At 36.2% G+C, this 12,755-nt stretch overlaps 1 protein-coding gene across 1 annotated transcript in view; it reads left to right on the plus strand.

The window, feature by feature from the left end:
- The first annotated feature begins 4,091 nt into the window (after positions 1 to 4,091).
- Positions 4,092 to 12,755, plus strand: part of DIP-beta (Dpr-interacting protein beta) — an 87,297-nt gene continuing 78,633 nt past the window's right edge. The window contains exon 1 of the mRNA XM_028300467.1: positions 4,092 to 4,336. The gene's annotated coding sequence lies outside the window, so the exon portion shown is untranslated. The remainder of the gene's footprint in view (positions 4,337 to 12,755) is intronic.

Here is a 12,755-nt window from a genome sequence, read left to right on the forward strand (position 1 = left end):
AGAGGCCCTGGGCGCGACCGCGTACTCCTCAACAATAAGATCAGGCGTTAAGGCGACCCTCCCATTGTTTCGGGGCTCACTTAACGCGCCAGAGGTAATGGGCTGGGGTGAGATTCATGCTGTTTGTACTTTCTGTTTAATAACTATCTGTGTATCTTAGTGATGTTCTTTGATGTTAATAGTAAAAAGTATGTATCAGAACACTTTTTTTGAGATGCTAATTCAAAATTCAATTTCTTTACGAGGCATACATGCGGCTCAAATAAATACATAAAGTTTGCCCTACCATCACTTCGGGACAACATACCGGATACCTAGTTTGGGAAAAAGTAATAAATATTCCTTTTTCAGCATTTTATTTATTACATTGAATCACTAACTAATATGTAACATAGGACCTAATTGTAAAGTTTCAGTTAGTAAACAGTCGTATCATCGATCAATTTACCCACAAAATAATGAATATCCATACAATTCTCCTATAATATTTTATATCAATTCAAAAACCATAATTGTATTCAATTTAATTCGGCTCGTAACATTAAAATAGCCCGGAGAGATACAAGTGACTGTGCGATTTCCATTCAACAATAAAACATGAATGCAGTGCGTTTGACTTGGAAAACAGCGAATGTGAATGAACCAACGTTTTATATGTAGGGTTCAACAACTTCCTAGTAATCATTAACTTATTACTCTGACACTATCCTATAACATACATTCGAACCTATTCGAACATAATAATAACCTTAAATCGTAACCAAAATAAAGAGTTTGGTGTCGACTGACCTAAACTATTGAAATACAAATTTCATTATCAATATATTTTTTTTCACGTTTTTCTGTTACACCCTTATTTATCTTAATCGTTTGTTGGTTTTTCCCGGTTCCCATAAGTGGTGTGTTAAGTCCCACAATTTATAAGGCGTAAGACCGTACAAGAATCCGAAACCGCAGCGGTTAACCGGCCGGTTTTGTCAACACCCGGTTAAAGTTCAAAAACGAAAGAAGCCGGAACGCCGCGTTAACCGCAGAGGTATTCATGTGTGCAATTCGGGCTTTCCACTTGAAAGAGGGCTAATTTAGTGGATGCAGATTTGCCGAAAATATGTTTAAGCCTTTTTTGGTTGCTCTCATGAGCTGAACGCGATTTGCGCGTTGCGTTGCTGAGCCTGAAAAAGTGCTGTATTTTTCATTAAACATGATGTTAATATTTAAAATAGGTATCATTTGAGGTTTATTCAAAATCGTGAAATTACACACATATTATTAAAAAAAAAAGATAATAATAAATAAAAAAATAGAAAATAATAAATAAACTATGTTTATAAACTAATAAACTAATTAATAAAAAGAGGCGCTAAATAACTGTCTAAACAACTCGAGAAGGTGCCCAGAATGCTGGCTGCATTTCCACGCCGAATTAATTATAATCATCATCTCAGCCATAGGACGTCCACTGCTGTACATAGGCCTCCCCCAATGCTTTCCATGTTGCTCGGTTGGTAGCGGCCTGCGTCCAGCGCCTTTCTGTTATCTTTATAATGTCGTCGGTCCACCTTGTGGGTTATATGTAATTATAATGTGAGTACTTTAATTATATTAGAAACTACAGGCAGAAGTTATTGTACTAATATTTAATAACTTGATTCCTTTGTTGTCTACCTATCAATCGCGGTCGCGTATCGTAAACCCCGCGTCTAGATTTCGCTTCAGTTGGAAAAACGGGCAAAGGAAGTAAACCGGGGCCGATCGCGCTTGTCCCCCGGGTCTCGTTGGCGAGCGGCGTTCGCGGCCCGTTCTTATGATTAAGCCGGGCCACCCGGGACTGCTTGTGCCAAGACAATTTTTAGCAAGCACGATGGAAATAATTGCTTTATTGGTTTTAGTTGGCGATTCTCACTTTGGTGTGTAGCTGTATTATACGCCTTCGTGGTGCTAATAGAGTGGAGGGAGTTCTTAAGTTCGATTCAACTGCACTTTACTGGTGACATCTTTGTCAATGTTCAGGATTATTTATAAAACTAACATTTGCCTGCGGTGGGGTCGAACCTCATTTAATTACGTACAAAATTAATTCGCTTACTAATAATAGATCTACACTCACGATCTGTGTAAACGTTATCTCGTTACGACACACTGCACAATGCAAAACAACCGCTTTGAAAAAAGATCCAACAGTTTACATCTGCTTGCATTTTTAAGCTGGAAAACAGGAATTTGTAGCGCCCCAGTTCCAAACAAGCTATTGGCTGACTTTGCAGTGTAGTGGAAATTAAATCTGGTCCTCTGTAATAAAGGAATAAGACCTCCTTTTGTTTCGCTGGAAATATTTCACAAGAACAGCTTACTTTACGAAATTAAAAATTAAAATTGATTACTTAGCCTAGTAACGAGTACGTACCTAGATTCGGAAGTTGGCGGCAAGCCAAAGATTATTGTGAAGTACAGAAACGTGTTTAGTTGCATTAAATATTTTTGATGTAAAAAAAGACTGGTGAAATGAAATATAAGCTTAAGTAGAGCAACAAAAAAATTTACATTTATTGTATAAGGTCAAGATTAAATAAAATAAAGTTTGCAGAGTTTTTTTCTACGATCTCATTTTAAGTAATTGATTTCTTCTAGATATTATTGTAAAGTATCAAATTACATATTATATAAATCAGTAGAAGTTATACATTATAATAGTGTCATAAAGTAAGTAGATTTCTACTCGATAAAATATAACTAAAGCATTTTTTAAAGTCGTCAGTCTTTTCCCGAAGGGCTGGGTCTTTAATCATTCAGGCTTTACAGTCGATTATATTTAGTTCAAAAAACCTCCGTACATGATTCGAATCCTCGAATGGACGTGTTAAGCGTTAGATTGTTTACCGACAAAGTCAGCTCCGAAGCACATGTATTTAATTTATAGAATTGATGTCAGTCATCATTAGGATCCTGTTACATACGACACCAAACAAATAGGTGTTCATTTAATAATGATTGAATGTCCATAAAACGACTTAACCGCCACCAAGTTCGCTGTTTAACATTTGACTCTACGCTGCGCTGTTAAAGTTGAGTTTCGATTGGGGTTTTTTGGAAAATTTGATACGGTAAATACAAGTCTAAGGGAGCAGGGTATTAACGCTGGCTTATGGCACTGTATTAATTTTGAACCGTAGTAACTTAGGCGGTGACAGAACTAAGACACCAACACATAATTCACTTGGTAACGCAAATGAAACTGCGCTTAATTTACTGTGATAATTTAGCGAATTCCTTTAGTCCACAGTGCTGCGGTGGGACCCGCCGTGGCTGGGCTCATAGTCATACTATTGCTATTGATCTTTATGCCCACACGTATGATTCAGCTATGACTAATGACACCTTTACGTTGTTTAGCTAACTTGTACCTTTGAAAAAAATATTTTTCATAACCTGCGGGCTCTGAAAGACAAACTGAAATGTCACTCTTGACTGTGAATAGGTAAAAAAAAGGTTGCTAGTATTAAGCATTCAGATTTTTTCATCTTGTGTCAATAGAGATACGAACGTACTTAATATCATTAAGGATTCTAATGCATACAAATGGCATGCTTTTCTTGATGATTGTTAGAATATTACGAAACATTATGTAGGTAAACATTATTACAACATTAACCAAAATAAAAATGCAAATTGAACACGCTAACAAAAACATATTTTCACCCAACCCATTCTCATTCCAACTTCTAAAGTAGTTTCGATTTTATAATACACTAAACAAAAATGGGCAACAGCACGTGAAATTGCCGGCAAAAAGAGAGAAGAAAATCGTACGGCGCAGCAACACGGGCCGACTCGGTTCGCGAACTACATTACAGTTTACATAAAAACATCGTGTTGAACGACAACGGGGCATCAACTTTCCCAGCGAAGACATAAGCGAAATTGAATTACACATATTGAAAAAGAAATGTGTAGCTTCTTGGTAGGCGTGGTTTGGGCTCAAGACTCCTCCTACAGTCGGATTCGCGCATGGAGCGCGAAGTCATCGCTCGCGCGTAGCGTTGAGTTAGCACTGCGCTACAGCCGACTCAGTGCGAAGCGAGCCGTGCATCGGGTCTGTGTTGGCAGCCCTCGCAACTTTCGGAACCACGACTTCGACTCGCGTTACAGAACTTTCGTGACTTTGTTACAACAAATATGGAGAAGTAAGAACTGATAATGACACTCGCTGAAGAATTTTGCAAGCAAATGGAGTTTTGAGTGAAAAACTTGTTCAGTGTTGTGAGATTGTGGATAGCGGATTTGTTCAGATCGATGCAATTATGACTTTTAGGTGATTTTAAAGTTGGCTTATATGTAGGTAAGTAAGTTTTACGATTACTTCTCGCACACTAAAATATATTTTATACATGTATAGTATATTACATACTTTAAATTATAACTGGTTAAAAAAAGATAAATAGTTGCACAAAGTTATAAGTTTCTTAGCAATCTGGAATTATATTTTCAGTAACTACTGTCGACTATAAAGAAAGTTTAAAACAAATAAAATACTAATTATATTGTTATAAAATAAATTGAAATTCTGACATCAACCATAAATAATTAAAAAGTTCAAAAATATATTTTAAGTCGAGCCTGTCTAAAAGATAATCTCATTACGTTTTCATTTTTCCATTCTATTGTAGGAAAACTTTGAAAGAAGCGTAATATAAAACATAATAACCTCCCCGTTAGGAGATAGAAATGCCGTTAAGTAATTTTGTAGTCATTTAAATACAGTTGACAGCAAAACAGACTGTTCAATTTTGTGTCAAAATAGCACCCATTAAAACACAAGGTACCACTGTGCATTCCTTTTCATTTATACTTACTTATTCCTATAAAAAGACATTTCGACTCAAGTTGAAAAGATATTTCCCGTGGGACCAGTGTACGAGTACAGGTCAATGAAAAATATCAAATGTGTAAAAAAATCGAATTGTGAAACATTGGAAATAATCGTCTCGAACTTAAGTTTGTAAATATTATGTAAATTGAAGCACAGTAAATTACGAATATTATTCAAAAAAACATAGAAAAAACAGGCATAAAGATACAAGCATACATTGTGGTAAACAGCTGTTGTTCTTGTTACTATAGCAGTTATAAAAGCTCATGACCTTTTTAAAGAGTTTTACACTACCATGAATATTTCAATTGCAAATAAAATTATTTCTCTCCTCAATATTAAAATTGAAGGTGACACTGATACAATCCCTTTAGAATGCAATATAAACCTTAAATTTAATATTTATCAAACTCTANACCACCAGTGTCACCATTCAAACCAATTGCGTAGAATCTTGTAACATAGTAGGTGACGTAATCGGTAAAATTTTATCTTGTATTTAAGTAGGTACCTATTTATATTATGTTATAGCTATTTATCTATGAAAATAAGACAAAATATATGTTTTATAAACACTTAAGAGTCATTTACAGTAATAAAGTTTGAAAAAATTATTGCTGTGAAGTACAGAATCACTTTCGTGGCATCAAAAAATTTAAAACGTTAAAACTTCCAAACGAGACTCACTATTTGACTGATTTACTGAGAATACAGTCTTCACATCAAGCGCTACAATTTTTGTTTACAAAAAGTTGAAATAAGTTAGAAATAAAATTCGCCACGAAGGTGACGATGAGAACCGTGGCGATGAGAAATACCCAGTTGCACAAAGTTATAAGTTTCTTAGCAATCGGAATTATATTTTCAGTAACTACTGACGACTATAAGGAAAATTTTAAACAAATAAAATATTATACTGTAACAAAATAAATTGAAATTCTGATATCATAAATAATTAAAAAGTTCAAAAAATATTTTAAGCCGAGTCTGTCTAAATTAAAAGATAATCTCATTTCGTTTTCATTTTTCCTTTGTATGAAAACTTTGAAAGAAGCGTAATATAAAACATAATAACCTCCCCGTTAGGAGATAGAAATGCCGTTAAGTAATTTTGTAGTCTTTTATACAGTTGACAGTACAACAGACTGGTCAATTTTGTGTCAAAATAGCACCCATTAAAACACAAGGTACCACTGTGCATTCCTTTTCATTTATACTTACTTATTCCTATAAAACGATATTTCGACTTAAGTTGAAAGGATATTTCCCGTGGGACCAGTGTACGAGTACAGGTCAATGAAAAATATCAAATGTGTAAAAAAATCGAATTGTGAAACATTGGAAATAATCGTCTCGAACTTGAGTTTAAAAATGTTTATGTAAATTGAAGCACGGTAATTACGAATTGATATTCGAAACAAACTTAAAAAAAAGTAGGCATAAAGATGCAAGCATACTTATATTGTGGTAAACAGCTGTTGTTCTTGTTACTATAGTTAACAAAGCTCGGTGATCTTATAAAGAGTTTTTACACTACCATAATTGAGCCTATTTCAATTGCAAATAAAATTATTTCTCTCCTCAATATTAAAATTGAAGGTGACACTGATACAATCCCTTTAGAATGCAATATAAACCTTAAATTTAATATTTATTAAACTCTATTATTATCAAAGAAAACGATGCCACTAGTCCATCAACTTTCTCAATGCTCTTTATTGTACAGAAAATAATCCGATCCTTTCATAATCATAGCGTTCATTTTCCACTGTGTAAAGTTGGACTAAATTACTTCAATTAATGAAGAAGATGAAACTAAAATATTATTTTAATCTACCCTAAACGTCGGGTGGAATAGAATTCGTTTGTTTGTTAATAAATTGAAACCGTTTAGAAATAAGCTTAATAGTGAGTTTAATTTCAGAGTTATTATGAACTGCAATTCAATAGTGTTTGTGAGAAAATAGCAGTTTTCACATTTTACAATGGAACTGTTATTAACTAGTGCTAGTTTATTTCTCACGAAGTTTGTTTCAATATTGACACTCGAGGCAAGTTAAGGAATGAAAATTGTAGATACAGACTATCTGACCCAGTAAAAATTGTTTTGGACCTAGGGTTATGAAAAATAGTTTACGTCCTCTTCTCAGACCTACCTACATGATACTCCTCACAAAATTTCATAAGAATCAACCGTTTCAAAGGAGTTTTGTTACACACACGTGACAGGAATATTTTACACACAATAATATTAATTTATTGTTATAACCTTTTATGTCATAAGATTAGCCTAGAGCTTGAACTGTCAAATAAGTTACTAACATAACTATTAGAGACAGAGAAATACTTACTATCTCATCAAAGATTCTTTAAACACGAAAAATCATTTTCACTATTTATTCATAAATATTGGAAAACATCCTGAAAAGAGAAATATAAATTCAGAAGAACATCAACTCGACTAGAACAAGCTAATTGAATAAGTAAGTTGAGTAGATTAAAGTAACGAATTTATGAATTTACAGTCTGCAAAGTTATGTCTTTGCTAGTTGCTACGAAGTTAACCTACATCTAAATTGGCACTCGGTGTTTCTTAAATTTTTAAATACTGTTGAACTGGACGCTTTCTATAATTTTCTTGAAAATACGAGCATTTCGGTTTCGAGTTAAAAAAAAATAAAACTTAGGCTGAGTTGCACCAGCTGATTTTTACGGTAACTTTATAAATAACCGGTGTTTATTGTATGGAGTTTGACAGATTTTCGACGTTTGTCAAAGATAAAGTAAGATGGTGCAACTCAGCCTTGATAGGCAGGAGATGATCGTCTTTTTTTATTTGATTTTTTTCCTTTATTTGTTGTTATTGTAATATGTAGTAAAAACTTTTTAAAATTAAATGTCTGCTAATATGAATATGCGGGAAGAACCTCGATGCGGGCAGTACAGGACCGGTCCTTGTGGAAATCCTTGGGGGCTAGGCCACGGCTAGGCCTTTGTTCAGCAGTGGACGTCATATGGCTGAAACGAACGAACGAATGTGAATATAATATGGAAACGTTGAAAAATTTAATCGTTTTTAAAATTAACATTAAATTAAAAATTTGTTTCTTTGAAATTTTGGAATATAAGATATTCTGCTCCATAAAGTAATCATAGACTAGCTTAGGCAATTAGGCAATAATAAGACCCTAAAATTTCAAAATAAACATATAATAAATAACTTTTAATTGAGGATCTGGTTAACAACTTGTTTACCTAGGTTTTCAATTATCTTCTATTATTAAATATTTAATTTTGCTTTCGATCACGTTTACGGCTGAGCATTATTTTATACTAAAAGTATTAAATTATTAACGTATTATGGAATATAAGAACTAAGTAATATAAATTCGAAATTTATTTGCTGTTTGTTGATTTGTCTGCAACGCTTTGTGCTCAAACCGTCCTGAAAACAATTCAAAGAACTTTAGTAGAAAAAATAGTAAGAACTAACAAAATAATAAGGGGCAGAGAGGCTCGCGNCCCATCAGGTCTCCTTTCAGGGCCTCTCCAAATCATCAATACGCTGAAATATTTTAATTTAGGCTGAAATTAAGGCTGAGTTGCACCACCTATCTTTGACCGTAACTATGACAATAACCGGTGTTTATTGTATGGCGTTTGACAGTTAGGCTGGGTTGCTCCATTTTTTTTTACGTCGGGAAATGCTTTGCGCATACCCACTGGTCGATGGGGACGGCCAGTGGGTCATGTGGGACTCTCCCCGCCTACCCACTAAAGCTGGGGCCTACCCACTAAAACCTAACGGTTTCCACCAGAGCCCAAAGAAACGGAGCCACAAGTTATTTTCCTAGTTGGACATTGGTCCACAGCTCTGCCTCAGGCTAGAGGCTCGCTCACGAGTGAGCCTCTCCGGCTTCGAGGGAACCCCCAATCCCCTCCTCCAGTTGTTTTTTATAGAGGTTTTCTCCTCGCGGCCCTGGTACAACAGGACCCCCGGCCCGACGTAGCGGGTTACGGTCTGCTCCATGCCACTGCTCGGTCAGCTCTGCTGATCAGAGAAGTACTGAGAGCGGCCCTCCAAAGAATGGGCCCAGGCAAACGCCCCGCCAGCCCCCACCTGTGGGGGTTTTTAAAGATGTCCCCTGCATCGTGGCCCGGGCAAATGCCACAACGGCCCCGGCCCACTCATTTGTGGGTTACGGGTAGCCCGATAGGCTCACCGAGTTGACGAGACCTGCCATGCTGGTGAGAAGTTAGCCGCCCGCGTGAACAGATCACGCGGACGTTGCCCAGGGTGCACCAAGAGGAGGTCCCTCACCATCGCACCCCAGGGTTGCACCACCTTACTTTAACTTTGACAAACGTCAAAAATCTGTCAAACGCCATATAAAAAAAGTTTTTTTGATCACGGCGAGAACGATAAGACCCCTTTCTGTAGCAGATCGAAATATCCGTGGGCAAAGCAACAGACAAAAGCTAGTCTCTAATAAACTCTTGAAATTTTAAGTTCCCCAAAGTCACGTAGCGCTGGAATGGAATTAGATACTCTCCGGGCTGACACGTCACACGCTTGTATTTCCTACATGTAGTTTGTTCCGAACAATATTACTCCAAAAACGGACCAGGTAAAGGAACTGCAGCTTCTATAAATAAGACTATTAGTGATGTATCGAATTGAAGGCATTCGATTGCTGTTATTATCGATTGACTACGGAGATTGTATTTTGTTCTTTTGTTAATCTTAAACTGTTTCCTGAGTATTGTGGTAAGAAATCTGGATCGATCAATGGATCAAGAGAGTTTAACTCCTGAACTACTAGATCGACTTTGTTCTCAACTAGTGGCCGCCCACAAGGTGGACCGATGACATTATAAAGGTACCAACCGGGTAACATGGAAAGCATTGGGGGAGGCCTATGTTCAGCAGTGGACGTTCTATGGCTGAGATGATGATGATGATGATCAGCGGCCGCCCGCGACTTCGTACGCGTGGATCTCGTTTTACCCCTTTAGGGGTGAAGTTTCGTAAAATACTTTCTTAGCGGATGCCTACGTCATAACATCTACCTGCATGCCAAATTTCAGCCCGATCCGTCCAGTGGTTTGGGCTGTGCGTTGATAGATAATTATGTCAGTGAGTCAGTGAGTCAGTCAGTCAGTCAGTCAGTCAGTAAGTCAGTGAGTCAGTCAGTCAGTCAGTCAGTGAGTCAGTCAGTCAGTCAGTGAGTCAATGAGTCAGTCAGTCAGTGAGTCAGTCAGCCAGTCCAGTCAGTCAGCCATCAGTCAGTCAGTCACCCTTGAGTTATATGTATTTAGATTAGCTTATGACATTAATTTAGGCTTGGATCAATCACAAAAAAACAATCTTCCAACAAGAAAGCTAAAAGCCATTGGTTCTACTGAACTATGTCAGACTCTTCTTGAACTACGAGATCATAGACGTTAGTCCCAATTAGCTTACGACATATTATGGCCCAAGGCTTGGCTTGATTAACCATATAAAATCAATGACCCAGCTAAGATAAAAGCCTTTATTTCCGCTGAACTACTTATGTCAGACTTCTATGCCAATTCCTAAAAAGATGAAGAATGAAATGAATTAGGTAAGTAAGCGAGGATTGCTTTGCTCGATAGTCATTCGAATACTAATCGATTCAAATTACTCACAGAAAAATCGTATCTATAAGTAGGTACGAGCATCGATGCACACGCCTAGACTTTGTGACACTGTTAACTTTCCGGATCTTGTTTGAAAGTCAAATAGCATCGAGCGTTTTGAGAGTCTCTGTTTTATTTATATCTGTGCTTAGCCTTATCCTGGTTGAACGTGGGTTTACATTTTCTTAACATCTTTTCTTTGCGTAGACAAATAAAAAGTTTCACGACGCCTTTCGCCTTGAATATTTGAAATGTTTGTTCAACTTTGCCATTTCTGGAAATTAGAATAAATATACTTACTAAATTGTGTTGATGTTATAGGCATACAACGAAAGGCATAAACACGTACAACTTTGTTTTCTTATTATGTAAGTAATGCTCAATGTATTAGTGACTTTAATAATAAGATTCTCGGTATTATCATATCGGTCTAATCATGAAATCACAAGTTTATGAGCATGGACGTTAAATTGTGAATTTATTAGTGAGGAAGTGTCTGAGAATCGAACCCAGAACCACTGAGGAGGTTACCCATGTTTCATTTCATCTAAGCTGCATGCATCTAAGGAATCATACGTGCCTTCTATATTTATACGTATACGCATACCAGAAGATACATTCCAGTTTTCAACTGTCTTTTTGATAATCCAGATGTGTGTCAGTAACATTTCAAATCTTCAAGTTTATTTATTCCTTTTATCTCAACTGATATCGATTATGAAACTTTTCTGAGTCCAGCCCTTTACCTGTATTAATTTTGCTACAACATGTTTCCGCGAAGTTGTCAAAGTTTAAAGACGGATTTACGGAGTGAAGAAACCGCTATTGAAATTTATGATCAGACATTTGCTCCAACATCACATTGTTAGTCTTTAGTGCATATTATCCCTATATTGCCAAGTATTTTTATGTTAAATTCTGCTCACACATATGCGAATGAAGATAATCTTTACGGCCACTCTGTATGTAAAACTGCAGATTAAAAATGTTCCTCATATTGTGGTTCAATGCTTTTTGGGAATAAGCAGATGCAAGATTTTAACATTTTAAACCTATACATTCACTAGACACCAAATAACTATTGATTTTGGTGTTGGGCTCAGTTGGACCTCAAGGAAACACAATACTACTCCGTGTGACTATATTATGCATTGTAATGTTCTAAATCACATTTTGCTAATATCATTGCTACGACAGATAAAAACTGACTACGCAACACTTTCGCGAGCTCTGTCTGTGTACACGGTATACGCAGTCGTAATCTACTAACAATAAGCGCTTTTTCCCCGACAGCGAATCAAAAGCACTCATAAAATGAAAATCTTAAGTGCCCCTGAATCCTTTAAACCGCCAAGTCATCCGGTTAAGGAAACACGGCAGTGAGACGGTTAAGAAATTACCCTGGCAATTTCCTATCGTGCCAATCTCAGGGTTGAGGCAGTTTATTAAACTGGATAAAAAACCAGCGGGAGGCGACCTGCATCGGTTAGCATAATTGACGCCATCTCACTGGAGTGGCAATAAAAATAGTTTTAACCCTTGAACGACGCGCCTTTTTAAATCTTATTTTAGTAATAATTATGCGCTTCTGGAGGTAATGAAAATAATTTGACTGATAAAGGTAATAAACGGGGTGAGGAATTTGGTCTTAGGACTTTACCACAGTCATGGCATGACTGACAACCTGAAGAAATATGTGGAAAAAGCGGGTAATCGTGCTTGGTGTCCTTACTTGACTTATTGACTTGCAAATTATCTATGCCTATTGGCATGGACTATAAACGCACAACAAGCGTGTAGATCTTAAAATCGCCTTATTCCTTGCAAAATACGAGTGACTTTATTAGCAGTGCAATTCAGACACAAAATATTTTATCGAAATTAAAAGAAGTGAAACTCAGCTGGGTATTTGTTGCTACTTAGCGAAAATGACGTTTTCCAAAGAGAAAAAGTTATTTCCATTTATTCATTTGTTTAATGTAACTTAACTAACTTAACATAGAGATACATTTCAAAACTTGTCTTAATACTATCTTGATGAACTTTTGTAACCTTAAACTACGCTGGAACTGAATAAATTTCTATATTACCATATAAAATAAATACAGGAAACCGCCAATATACTTTGAATAGACAAGACTATTTACCTATGCCAAAATACAAGTAACCCAACTAATTACTTTCTTTGTTACTCTTATCATAACATTAAACGAAAGATTTGGAGTAG

This window comes from Ostrinia furnacalis, unplaced genomic scaffold, assembly GCF_004193835.3.
Source record: "Ostrinia furnacalis isolate ACB-3 unplaced genomic scaffold, ASM419383v2 OfSCF0710, whole genome shotgun sequence".
In the NCBI taxonomy this organism is placed as follows: Eukaryota; Metazoa; Arthropoda; class Insecta; order Lepidoptera; family Crambidae; genus Ostrinia; species Ostrinia furnacalis.